The sequence below is a fragment of the Onychomys torridus genome, chromosome 17, assembly GCF_903995425.1.
Source record: "Onychomys torridus chromosome 17, mOncTor1.1, whole genome shotgun sequence".
NCBI classification, from domain to species: Eukaryota; Metazoa; Chordata; class Mammalia; order Rodentia; family Cricetidae; genus Onychomys; species Onychomys torridus.
The window spans coordinates 29,502,997-29,516,202 of NC_050459.1; the positions used below are offsets into that span (position 1 = coordinate 29,502,997).

Below are 13,206 nucleotides of genomic sequence, written 5' to 3' on the forward strand. Positions count from 1 at the left end.
GATGACATAGGCTGGTGTTTTCTATTCCATTACATTCATAAAATACTGGTTGTCACATTAAAGCCATTTCAAGTCCAACAGCAATTGGAAAAACATTGATTTCCATATTCTCTATTGTCTTTTCTACCTTTGACAGTGTGTAATTTTGTGGCTCTATTATTCTGGCTTTTCTTCTTAAATATAGCACAAGGCTCATTAGACATGTATGCCAGTTATTGTAAAATGAATTTCCAAACTATAGTTTACATAGTTTACATTAATAACAAATGCAGCCATTTTTTACATCGAGAGAGATGAGGAAGAATACGAGAAATTGCTTTGCCTATATTTCAGAAATGGAAATAATTTCTGAAAGAAAAGCAGCGATGAAGACGGCATCCGGTTATTGTTCCTTTAGGATAAACATTGTGGCACTGTACTTTGTTAAAAAAAGAACTCAAATATGAAGCTGCTGATGAGAGTATTGGAGCGTGCTGGCCACTGCTGTCTTCCCTCACTGGGGAAGGATGTCTTGGGTGATTATGGACTTCTGTGGTCTCAAAGGGAGGCAGAAGGTAATGGATGCCGGGCTTCTCCCGCTGTCCTCTGAGCTAGGAATACAGCAGTTCTTGGTGCCTCCTGCTGTGTTCTCTCTGTAACTGTAAGCACAGGAAACAACAACAAAGCAGTGAAACAGAAGGCTGAACTCCAGTGTGCGGATGGCGGCCTGTCCTGTGTGATAGGCCACGATTCCAGTTCTCCTTGCCTATCTTTGCACTGTCAGTCAGGATGCAGCCATATTATGATTATGTGTATTCTGCAGCCTGAGTAAGCATCTGCAGAAGCCTGGATGCTGAGAGATCAGGAAGTCCAACCTTCCATCTTAACAAATGCAAAGTGTGAGTCCCAGACAGCTTAGGAGAGCTGCTAAAAGTCCAGCCAAAACTCCACGGCAGAAGCCAGCCCAGAACTAATGCCCAGACTGTATCCTGAGCTGAGACATCTGGCTACTCAGTGCTGAGATTAAAGTAACGCAGTTCCTTAGCAAGGCCGTTTGCACATATAGATGAGGATCATTCTTGTATCAGCACCAGCCAACCTGTGAGGCAGGTAAGGAGGCAAAGAGGTACGGAGGGAGAGAAGGTGTTATACAGAAGGGCTGTAAGCTAGCAATTTGAGTCATGTATATTAAGTGACTGCAGCATTGTAGAGAAATAGACACAAACCCTCACTCACTGTTACAGCTTACAGTCTAGCTGGGAAAGCCTGGAGTCATCCATCAGTAGTCAGCTCCTACTTATAACACGGTGTATGTCTACAAAGGTCTACCACCCTGTCACCAGCCCTCGGGAGCTTACACTTGACCCAGAAGGGTTTGGCAGAAATGAGAGCTCACTAGAGTAACACTTAAGCTTAAAAATGGGGACGTACTTAATTGTTTAGTGTTGATATCAAAAGAGGCCAAAACACAGATCTCTCAATGCCCTATTTTCGTCTATGTTTTGCTGCCTGCCAGCACTTGGATCTGGGCTGTGGGTTTCAGTAGGGCATCTGTACAGTCGGTGGGCACCCGGAAGATGTGCCACACAACCACTACTTTTCCTGATGGTTATTTTGCTCTGATCTGCTGGTGGCCACAGAACATGGCCCCCCATAAACATGATGGATGGGCTGACACTAATGCATCCCAACGGGTAAGGCCCCTTGATATTTCTTAGTGTGTGTAGTAGAGGGCTTCATTGGCATTTGAGAGGGAAGAACTACTGCCATGCAAGGCTATCCTCTTAGGATGAGTGCAATCTCTTGAAACAGCTGAAAAATCAATTGTTTCTTCTTCTCATTTCATTAGGCACAATGCATGTCTAGACCAGTGGATAAGCGTTCTGCTGACTCAGCGATGTTAAAACCTGCGCTGACAACCCCATTCCTGCTATTAGAGCCAGGGCCAAAATACACTGCAGGATGCATAAACACCTCCTCCTCCCACCATCCTGGCCATGATCACAGTCCTAAAGTAGACTTAGAGGACTGGAGACCATTTTATTTTATTTTTTATTTATTTTATTTTTTATTTTGAGCTGAGGATTGAACCCAGGGCTTTGCGCTTGCTAGGCGAGCGCTCTACCACTGAGCTAAATCCCCAACCCGAGACCATTTTATTTCAACCGTAGTGTCATCCAGGTAGCTGGGCGGTCTGCCTTCCAGTTCCAATGCTAAACTGCAGCGTTTTACACAAGGGGAGCCTTGCAAGCAATCCTGATTTAGCCATTGCCTACTTTTCCTTCTAATTAAGAAACAGCATGTTAGCTTACTTCCTCTCTGTCCTGATTCAGCCTCATGGGCACTGGGCAAAGTACATGTGTGAGAGCGGCCAGAGAGAAGAAGGAGGCATCAACTGGCAGTGAGTCCCGCTCAAGGTCAGTGTCAGATCAGGGCAAGAGGCAGCACTGTGCAGTCGAGAGAACAGTTATATACAGGGCAGTGAGCAAACAAATGAAGGACGACAGGACCCAGATAAATGGAGACAGAAGTGTAGATACGACGACATGTGTCCATACATATGGGTATGTGTTTTTGTGTGTGTGCGCATGCGTGTGTGTGTGTGTGTGTGTGTGTGTGTGTGTGTGTGTGTGTGTGTGTGCACATGTGTGTGTGTGTGTGTGTGTGTGTGTGTGTGTGAGAGAGAGAGAGAGAGAGAGAGAGAGAGAGAGAGAGAGAGAGAGAATAAAAGCACATATAGCTTCCAGCCCTGTCCACCAAGAGGACCTAGGAGCAGCAGCAACACTCTAGTAGCAAGGGGATCAGAACACCCAGATCATGGCTTCTAAACATCTACCTCCATGAGATGAAAACAAAACCCTGAGAAGACTGGCTGACCCAGAATTAGGGCAGGAAAGGTGTTATGTATCTTAAAACAATTGGTGGAGAAGTTGCTGAAAGGGCTGAACGTAGCTCAGTGGTATGATACCTGACTAGTATGTGTAAAGGCCCTGGGTTCAATCCTAACACCTCTTCATGAACACACGCACACACACACACACACACACACACACACACACACCACACACACACACACACACACACACACACACACACCACACACACACACACACTAGGTGACTGTAGACCCGGTAATGCAATATTTATATAACACTAATTACATTTTTTTTTTTGTTTAAGCTGAGGACTGAACCCAGGGCCTTGCGCTTGCTAGGCAAGCACTCTACCACTGAGCTAAATCCCCAACCCTCTAATTACATTTTTAAAAGTAACTTTTAAAAACGGAGACAAACAATTGTCTCAATTGAGTCGCTACCATGAGCACTGGGACAAATTCACATCAAGGGCCACTTGGTAAGGGGGTCAGTAAAGAGATGACAGCATCACTACTGTAACATTTTTTTTTTTTGCCAAAAAGTATATGAGGCAGGTTAAATGATGGGGCAGCATAGGGAAAATCCTGAGATCATCTGTAATGAAGTCCTCAGGAGGTTTGGGGGCCCAACGTTTTGAGAAAGGTGGAGATGGGGAATCTAGATCATGTGATCATGAATGGACTCGTTAGTAGCATAAGTAGGACTTGAAAGGGACCAAGATGGAAGGCACAGCAGTGTTCTTTGTACTGTGGTATCTTTTTACAGATCCAAATTGTTGCAACACAAACTTTCCTTATCTGAGATTGATAAGTGAAGATGTTTCTGGACTATGAAGATGGATTAAGTGGCATGGTGACTATGTGAGTGAGTCTCAAATGGTGGTCTGCAGACAGACGACAGACTGCAATGGCTACCAGCCTGCATCAGTCAAGGGAGTTCATATCACAGTGTATGTCAGCCTCCCTGTCAAGAACATTGTTGCTGGGTTGTGGTGGCACACGCCTTTAATCCCAGCGCTCAGGAAGCAGAGACAGGTGGCTCTCTGAGTCTGAGGCCAGCCTGGTCTACAGAGAAAGTTCCAGGATAGCCAGGGCTGCACAGAGAAACCCTGCTTTTTAAAAACAAAACAAAACAAAAAACAATAATAGAACACTGTGGTTTGGCTAATAGATTTCTCAGAGCCTGACTTTGTCTGCAAAGGGAGTCGATTCTTGACTGACACTCTGGACCAAGCCTGTCAAGTCATCAGAGGCTAACAGAGTGGTGCTGGTGTAAGGGACAATGACACGTGAATGGACTCGTCACAGTAAAGGCTTTTCAATAAGAGTCCTCTCGAGGGAGAGTCACAAATCATCATCACACACTCACTCAGGCACATTGCATGGACAAGATGGATGGAGCATCCGCATGATCCAGGGTGGACCAAAAACCTAGTAACCTCATTCCCATAGTTTAGTCAAAATGGCTTCCATCTGTTGGCGTCTCCAGAGTCCTGGGGGAAGAAGAAGGGCTTACCACACTCCCTCAGATCACCATTGATTTGTCAGCAAATCAACACCGCTGAGTGTTGGAAGAAAGGGGAAAAAGTCACTATTCAAGAAATAAGCTTATGTGAATTAGTGAAGGGGAAATACTTTGCACAACTTTCATGAAAATCTCCCTGGGGCCTAAAGAGAGACATTTCTTACAGATATCATGTTTAGCCCTCATGTCTAGCAAACTGGAAAACAAACATCTGCACTTGATTTTAAAAATTCTTAGTCGTCTATTTTTTTTTTTTTTTTCATGATCCTCTTCTTTGAAAAGTATCTCGGTTGGCATGCCCTCCTCACGTGATTGCAGTGTTTTTACAGTTCGCCTTTTGGGGCGATTCTATTTGCTCATTCCAAACTGGGCCGCTGCTGTGGCCAAGAGTGCACACTGTCAGGGCAAACAGAATCACGTGCTTTATGTGCTGTACTTCAGAGTGGCAGAGAGTTCAAGATTCACAGCTCGAGGCTAAAACTCCACGCTGGGTTCCATGGCACACCATCCAGATCCACCAGGGGGAACGGGCGGCATCTTCCAGGTTAGTTAAGCACTGTCAGCGATTGCTTAGGGAATCCCAGCTTGACCCCCCCCCCCCATCAATCAATTGTCCTCGCTGTATCACTTCTTCTGTAACATTTGGAGGTGACCACACACACGAGGACACGTGCCCAAGGTTGGCAGTTCCAGCCAGCACTTTTTGTCCTGGATCCCCAGAAACTGTTTCGTCAGATCTACAATGTCCGACGATGTGCTCAACACTCGGACAATGTCCTAGAGGGAGCAGAGAGGCTCTCAGAGATCAGCAAGACCCTGAAAACCAGGTTATCTTGTTGCAAGTAACTATCAGTACCAGTAGAGGAGGCCTTGGGATAGGGTGACAGCTGAGATACCATTTCAGTTCCAAAGGAAGACCATAATGCTTGCTAATATAGGTTCTGCATCATCTAGCCTTGGCCAGCGTCCACAGCTCCTGCCTCTGGCTGATGTATACACTTCCATCTGTTCCACACCCTACACTATTCCATGCTTCTGTTATTGCTCAAATTCCTTTTGTCTTGCTGAGTAAAGGCCCAGCATCCAACATGGAGTAGACGCTCAGGCCAGGCTGTCAGGCTGAGCTGGTGAGACCTTCAGCTCCTTTCCTTCGCATGAACTACACAGTTCTCTACTGTTCCATTTTTGCCAGTTCCTTGGAGCTGATCTTGACTTGGTTCCCAGAGATGAAAGACCTAACGTGTCTCAGCAATAATCTAAGCCTATCCCAGAGATCAGAGTTTGAACACTGAGGAAAGAGCCTTTGCATCAGATTAACCAACAAGACAGGTGTAGCCTGTACAAATCTCACCGGCAATAGAAGGCATTGCCTCATTCAAAAATACAGCCAGGGTGTGATGTCGTCTGTGCTAACAAAGCACCCATCAGCAGGGTTCTTAGTTGCTATGGTAACAGTCTCTGTTGAGTTCTTTTCTATAGATGAGCCATCATTAAGGCAACTTCATAATTTATCATCCAAACTAGGACATTTTTGATGGCCTGGGGATGGATATTAATAATTATACCAACGTAACAGGTGTACACAGAACGAGTTCCTAGACACTTGGTGTGGATGGTTACGTGTTACACCAGGCTCTCAGCTAGCTCACACAAATGTACCTCAACAAGTGCTTGCTTGCTGCCCTTTTATAGTTTTGTTTTTCTCTGGTTTCAAATTGAGGCCCTTGATGCCCAGTACTTTTTTCCTTCTGGATTACCCACGATCTGGGGGTATACAATGACTGTTTAGAAATATCTGTCGACTGGCCCGTGACGAGACTGTTTTCCCAAATAAAAGTTAGAGATAACCGAAAACAGAAGAATAGGATTTTGCTGAGAAATTAAAACGAAAACATACAAGGGAGTCTTTAGCACAGAGGAGAGAGTACTGCTGAGAACAAAATTCCTCCCCAAAGACTATGTACAGCTAATGAAAAGCTCGTGTTACTGATGGTACCCAGATGACATCCGTGGAGTATGAAGGCCTGAGTTTTGCTGTTTGGCATAGGGCAAGGTCTTGGGACTTTAAGCCTGGTGTTCTGTAAAGGGGAAGGGAGATGGAGACTCCAAGGTTATTTTGTTTAGAAAAATAGCAATAAAGTGAGTAACTTTAGGCAACACTGGATCGTAACTTGATACAGTGATAAAAAGACAGATGCCCAGCTTGATGAAAGGGGATGACTCCCTGGACCACCAATGATACCTACTGCCTCATTATATGGGTGAGAAAACTAAGACCCAGGCCTCGAAATTAAATAGCTTCCTTCTAACTGTTGCCCCTCAGGCAAACTCTGGGACAATGACAACGTGTTATTATCTGGTGGTGGATGCTTTTGTGATTCTAGGAAATCTTGAGCCTTCATTTGAGGGCATGGACCTTCTCTTTCAGACAAGATATTGGGAAATCTCCCAAAACTTCAGGAAGCTAACGGCCTTCTCTTCTTGTTTGGTGACTCCTAATAATGTTTGTGGAAGCAACTGTGTATCTATTTTCACAAGTGATGGAGTGTGAGGAGGAAGGAGGAATGTGAGTTGTAAGCAAAGGTGTGCCACCCAGCTGGTCTTTGCCTGGCCAACCTACCACCACTGACATATGGGCTGTCAGATGCCAGCGTCTGATTTAGAACTCTCCAGAACACAATGAGGGGTGCAATCTCACAGGAAATTGAGAGTATAAATTTATGAGGGACCAGTGAGTTTCATTTCAAATACTTTTAGAGTTTCAGCAGTCGCTGGAAGTCTCTCCTCTGGAAGGTTGTTTTATTTTTCCAAACTTCCTTAATAGGTCACTAGTTCTCATTGTCACAGAATTATGGGGGGCAACCCCTGGGCATCTATCATCTTTCACACTTGGATCACTGAAAGGTTAAATTCATTTCCCAGAGACACACTGTGCATCAAGAAGGAGTGTGGTTTATGCCCGTAACCTCATACTGAAGCCATTTCAGGGAAGATGGGGAGGCTGAAGTCTTCTTCTGGCGGAGACCCAAGCTATCAGTGTCCACAAGGTTGCGGTAAGACGTCAGCACCATGCTGCCTCGGTTCCATTCTCTCTTTCACTCAACAGGATGACTTTTCCAGCACAAATATTCTTTAAAAATTTAAAAATAAATGAAAGCAGGGTAGGGAAGAGACTAGAGGGAGGCCTTGGATCTCCCAGAAATGACAAGATTCTGGCATGAGGAAAGACATTGGTCAGAATTTTAATTATTTATCTCATGAAGACTTGTAGATGGATGAACTCCTCAGAGCAAAGGCCTTGCGGCCAGTGGGCCACGCTGTTGGTCTCCAGCTGAGCACAGCAGAGAAAGCTGAGTTCTGTAGGGAGCCAGAAGTGAAGGGCTTTGTGAAGGACTCTGGTGGCAGAGAAGGGAGGAAGATAGAGTTTCTTTCTTTCAGCTACCAACCTTAGGGCATTGGTCACCAAGATGAGTGGCAGCTGCCCTCTTGCATTTCCTCCCTTTATGAGAATCAGTGCATTACGAGAAAAAGGGAAAGAAAGCCAGGCAGGATGAAGGGTACCCAATGGCCAATGTCTCATAACACTCAACAGATTGAAGGCAAGAAGTGGGGAAACTTAGGTGGAGTCAGGGATCTAAGAATAACACATGAAGGACTTCCAAAATCCTCCTGACTCAGTGTCCCAAGTGCTTGGGATCACAAGCATGTGCCAACACGCCCAGTCAAAAACGTATCTTCTTTACCTATACGGATTCACTCAATGTAAAAATGACTTCAAGACTGAAAGTGTTACTAAACAGAAAAAGGGTCATTTCATAATCAGAGAAATGTTATCTCATTGGAAAAACATAACAGGTACACCTGGGTGTGCACCTAATCACAAAGCTTCCAAAGACACAAAGTGGTGAAGTCCTCTCGCCGTTTTATTATGCTGTGTGTGTGCGTGTGTGTGTGTGTGTGTGTGTGTGTGTGTGTGTGTGTGTGTGTGTGAGAGAGAGAGAGAGAGAGAGAGAGAGAGAGAGAGAGAGAGAGAGAGTCTGTGGAAACGGGAGACATGTCACTTCCCCTTACAGGGAGAAGCCTGGTGCTTGGTTCAATGTATACAAGCTTCATGAACAAGAGATCCTTATGTTTCAGGTTTGGGGGCATTTTTGTTCTCTTTGTTTCTTTGTTTTTGTTTTTCAAGATAGGGTTTCTTTGTGTAGCCTTGGCTGTCCTAGAACTCTCTCTGTAGACCAGGCTGGCCTCAAACTCAGAGATTCATCTGCCTCTGCCTCCTGAGGGCTGGGATTAAAGGTGTGTGCCACCAGCCTGGCTGTTTTAGATACTCGTTAGTATGATTTCTACAACATCTAGACATCCTACAGAGATGCTTCATGGCAACAGGTGAAAAAAATAAATACCTATACATATATATTATAGTTGACAGATAGGTAGATGATAGCTGTTATATGAACATTATGAACTCAGTTTTGACAGACTTCCCTGAGACCCAGGAAAGTTTGCTGCATGCCCAACCTTGGGCTGAGGGTCATAAGCACTCTGTCATCAAAATGTCAAGCATATTTGGAAAGATAAGTCAGAAAGACATAAAAAGCAACTTTGACCAAAACAGGGCACACCTGAAGCTTCAGATAGCTACTGCAGATACAATGTCACCAGGGAAAGCGGCATTAACGATGGGTAGGATAGGGCTGGAAAGCTGGCTCAGCAGTTAGGAGTACTTGCTGAGGACCTGGCACCCACATAGCAGCAGCTCAGGGCCATCTGTAACTGCAGTCTCAAGGGATCTGATAGCCTCTTCTGACCTCATCAGTTGCCAGGCATGCAAACTGTGCACACACATTCATGCAGGCCAAACATATTACCTATACAATCATAAAAAGCTAATAATAGTAGTAATAGTAATAAAAAAAAGAAGTAGCATTTGGAAAGTACTTGGGTAAGAAATGCCAGGAGTGGGTGTGTAGAGAGCAAAGGTTAAAAGGCTGTGAGTGATCTTGGCTTCCCAGGAAGCAAAGAGCAGAACATACTGGCTGGGAGGGTGGGAAGGTGTACACAGGACATGGGACCTTCATATGCTAACCCTGCCCTCCAGATGAGCGGAGCAGAGTAGGTCCCAGGGTTATTGTTGGCCATGTCCTTCACCATCCGAAACTATGATGTACGTGTTGAATGCAAGCTTTGCAAACAGTGATGAGGGACTGTGGGCCAGATGCACTCTCTGGGAGGTGGGAGAAAAGTGCAAGCCCCGTCTTCCTTCATGCAGGGAAGCTGCACTTTGTATGCCCAGCAGAGTATGATGGTATAAAATACGGAGCTCTCCAGGACTGTGTGATTGATTTCCTTGGCAGGGGAGAGCAGAGGAGCTTTGGTTTTCTCTGGAATGAAGATGATGTTTTTCTTCAGCATGGAAGCAGGTGGGAGGGGGGAAGCAGAGACTGACATTCTCAGAAGCCAAAAGGATGGTGTCACCCCATTCTGAAGACACCTTGCTCTGTACCCTGTGCTCCCTAGGCACTCTCATACAGTCTCATCCTCTCCATCTGACACTGACTCTCCAGGGCCTTGGGTTGTTTTTTTTTTTTTTAATTCATGTTGATAAGTGCCTCAACACTACAAGATTAGAAGCTCCGTAAAGTCAAGGGCTGCTCCTTCCCTTTCAGGTACCCCTCGAGGTCAGGATACTTCAATGCACCAGGGATTGCATGTTAGTGCCTGCTGAAGGAATCTGGAGGGAGCCAAATCCACAGCAGCCCTTCCTCCCCTCCCCGATGTGTAGCTGCCTGACATGGGTTGAGATAACCAACTCCCTGACAGGAACCCCACAAGAGACGGCCCTGATAAACTGGCCCAGGCTGTGTTGTACTGTGTCTGTAATTCTGTGCATACAGCTGATTTCCCCTATCTCATGACAGGGCGCAGGAGAGGAAGACCAGCCTTGAGCTGTACCAGTGCTCCACGAAAAGCACGTAGTGTTAGCAAAGCATGCTGGAGGTTAAAAATCACAGGCGCGTCATGGAAGGGATGAGCTGAGCAAAAATGACTCTTCTTTAACCATGCACCTTTCAAAAGAAGATTGCTGCTCCATCCTTTAACTACGAAAGCTGTAAATAGTTAATGAGTGTCTATATATGCAGAGCACAGAGCTGGGGCTGGAAGAGCACACTGCTGAAAGCTTAAAGCTCCACTTTGAAGAAGGAGCAGGATTGGTCTCCCAAGCCTGGCAATATGCCCAACAAAGAAAGTTTCAACAAACACAAAATGTTTTTGAATGCATAGATTAACTGCCAGGAATGAAAATCACATTCTTAGGTCTCCCCTAAAACATACAGAGGAAACAAAAACACCTAAATAAGACAAAAACATCTGGAGAAAAAAACTTAATTCCTCGGGGTAGGTGGGGGGAGCTGGAAGAATAAGCATTATATAATGTGTGAGTGAGAGCAATGCTCCTGAAACCTTAATGTGCTCATAAGGCCTCTGCAGACTCTCTAAGTCTGGAGAGAGAAGGGGACAGAGAACCTGTATTTCTAACAATCCTAGGACTCGACACAGGGCCCGTTTACGGCCTTCGTGTAGGAGCATACAGGCAATGCAAGATCTGGGCAAGGCTTGAACCTGACCGAGATGAGAGTGGGAAACAGGGCCTCTGAGGTAAGCTGTGACCCTCAGTGAGCTGTTGCTGCAACTCAGTAAAAATGAGCTACAAGAGACTGCCCAACCAGACTACGCTGATCCAAGAAAGAGTTCCCAGCTTGGATTAGACTCAGGGTGAAGAAATAAAACCTCCCAGGTAAAGTAAGAATGCTGCACCTCTATCTTGTACAATCTGTGGTTCAGTTTTATCTCTGTGGTCTAGGAACCCTTCATTTGGCAATTAGTATTTAAAAAATTGGTCTTTTCTGACAATATACTCATGGAGTCCTTGTGAAACAGCGGCAACATTGGAAGGATACTTTGGACAATGCACATACATACAATACACACGTATAAATATGCATATGCACACATGCACACACACATACACTCGTGCATATATAACATGTACACATACACATGCACATACACAATACACACATATAGTTACACATATACACACCTGCTTACACACACACACTTGTGCAGACATAACATGTACATATGCACACATATACACACTCACAGTCTCAATTAGAGAACAAGTTAAACTTATTCATACCTAAGGAGCAATCCTCCATTGCCAAGAATGAGCAGGCAGAATCTTCAGGGTCAGACTTGAAAGGACAAAATGGCAATCTGAAGGAGCAAAGGAATACATACATTTGAAAACATTAAGCATGTGGTTAAAAACATAAATTATTAAAGCCATACTCCAAAGGATAAAAAAATGGCAAAAATCAAGACAAGAATAAGCCACTGTGAAGCTAGGAGAGAAGATCTGAATGTAATTCCCCCAAAGCAAAGGTATTGATATTAGAATGCAATGCACACATTAAATACAGAAGCCGAGAGGGGCTGTGAGAATTGCACAATGGATTGCTATGGTCTGTAACTGTAACATATATGCACAGATTACCCATTATCCAGCCAGAGCGATAAAGCGAGAAAAAAATCAAGTAGTATTAAGAGAAATGGAAACTAGAGAAGAAAAGCCAACATGTAATTGGAATTGGAGATTAGTGAGTGTGAGTGAGAATACATATTGAAAGACATGAAGACAATGGTCCCAGGAAAGAAGAAAAAACTAAATGGTGCTGAGGCATCCTTATTGAACTACAACACACACACACAACACACACACACACACACACACACACACACACACACACACACACAACATACATAACACACACATACAACACACACAATACATACACACAACACATAAACACATCACACCACACACACACACACACACACACACACACACACACACACACACACACACACACACCCTATATTTAAAAAATTTAAGCAGCCAACAGGGAAAATGAGAGAGAAGGCAGAAGCAGAAGGCGGGGCAGCAGAGGGGAAGCAGTGAGGGGAAGCAAAGATAAATTACACATTAAACAATTACAAAAAGCTCCCCTACCTCAGCGAAACACCGCAAGACAATGGAACATTTCCAAGCACTGAGGGGGAAATGGCTTCTTTCATCTAGAGTCTATCCCGACTGAACCAAGGTAGAGATGATGTTGTAGGAGCAGGCAGGGGTAAATCTCACTGGTGTTCTTTGTGAGTCGGGGCAAACACCAGCGTAAGGAGGATAGGTTACTAAAAGAGCGATCAGCACGGTGGATTCACCTCAAGTTTTATGTGACGTGAGAGACTTGAGAAGTGCAGATCCAAATGCCCTGGGACAACAGACAGCCTTGTAGAAATGCAACTGACAGAAAGAGGTGAGCTAACAGTTCAGGACAGACGGGATGCAGCAAGGCTGTGGGTCCCGATTCCCTCGCCATGCAGATCTCTCTGCAGGGCGTCCACTCTCCCCAGCTATGGGAGGAAAGGTTGTGTGGGATGAGCATTTCAGGATTCACTATCAGACAAGGCAGGGTGATGACTGGTCTTTTGGTTAAGGGTGGGTTTTTTGCTTCTTTGTTTTGTTTCTAGCTAGCCACTACACAGAGAGGCAGGAGAAGGATAGGGTATGTTTCTTGGTTTTACAGCTGGTTTTGAGTTCTAGTGTCTACTACCCACTTTGGGAAGACTTGAGTTTCTATTCCATTTATTTATTTATTTGTTTGTTTGTTTGTTTGTTTGTTTGTTTATTTATTTTATGTGCATTGGCATGAAGGTGCCAGATTCCCTGGAACTGGAGATATAGACAGTTGTGAGCTGCCAT

The 13,206-nt window shown here is 44.8% G+C and overlaps 1 long non-coding RNA gene across 1 annotated transcript; it reads right to left on the bottom strand.

The window, feature by feature from the left end:
• Positions 1-794: 794 nt before the first annotated feature.
• On the bottom strand, positions 795-12,734 carry LOC118597689. The gene is made up of 3 exons (XR_004946881.1): positions 12,454-12,734; positions 11,581-11,657; positions 795-1,078 (listed from the first exon to the last, which is right to left on the bottom strand). It is a non-coding gene; the product is annotated as an uncharacterized LOC118597689 (long non-coding RNA).
• Positions 12,735-13,206: the final 472 nt, after the last annotated feature.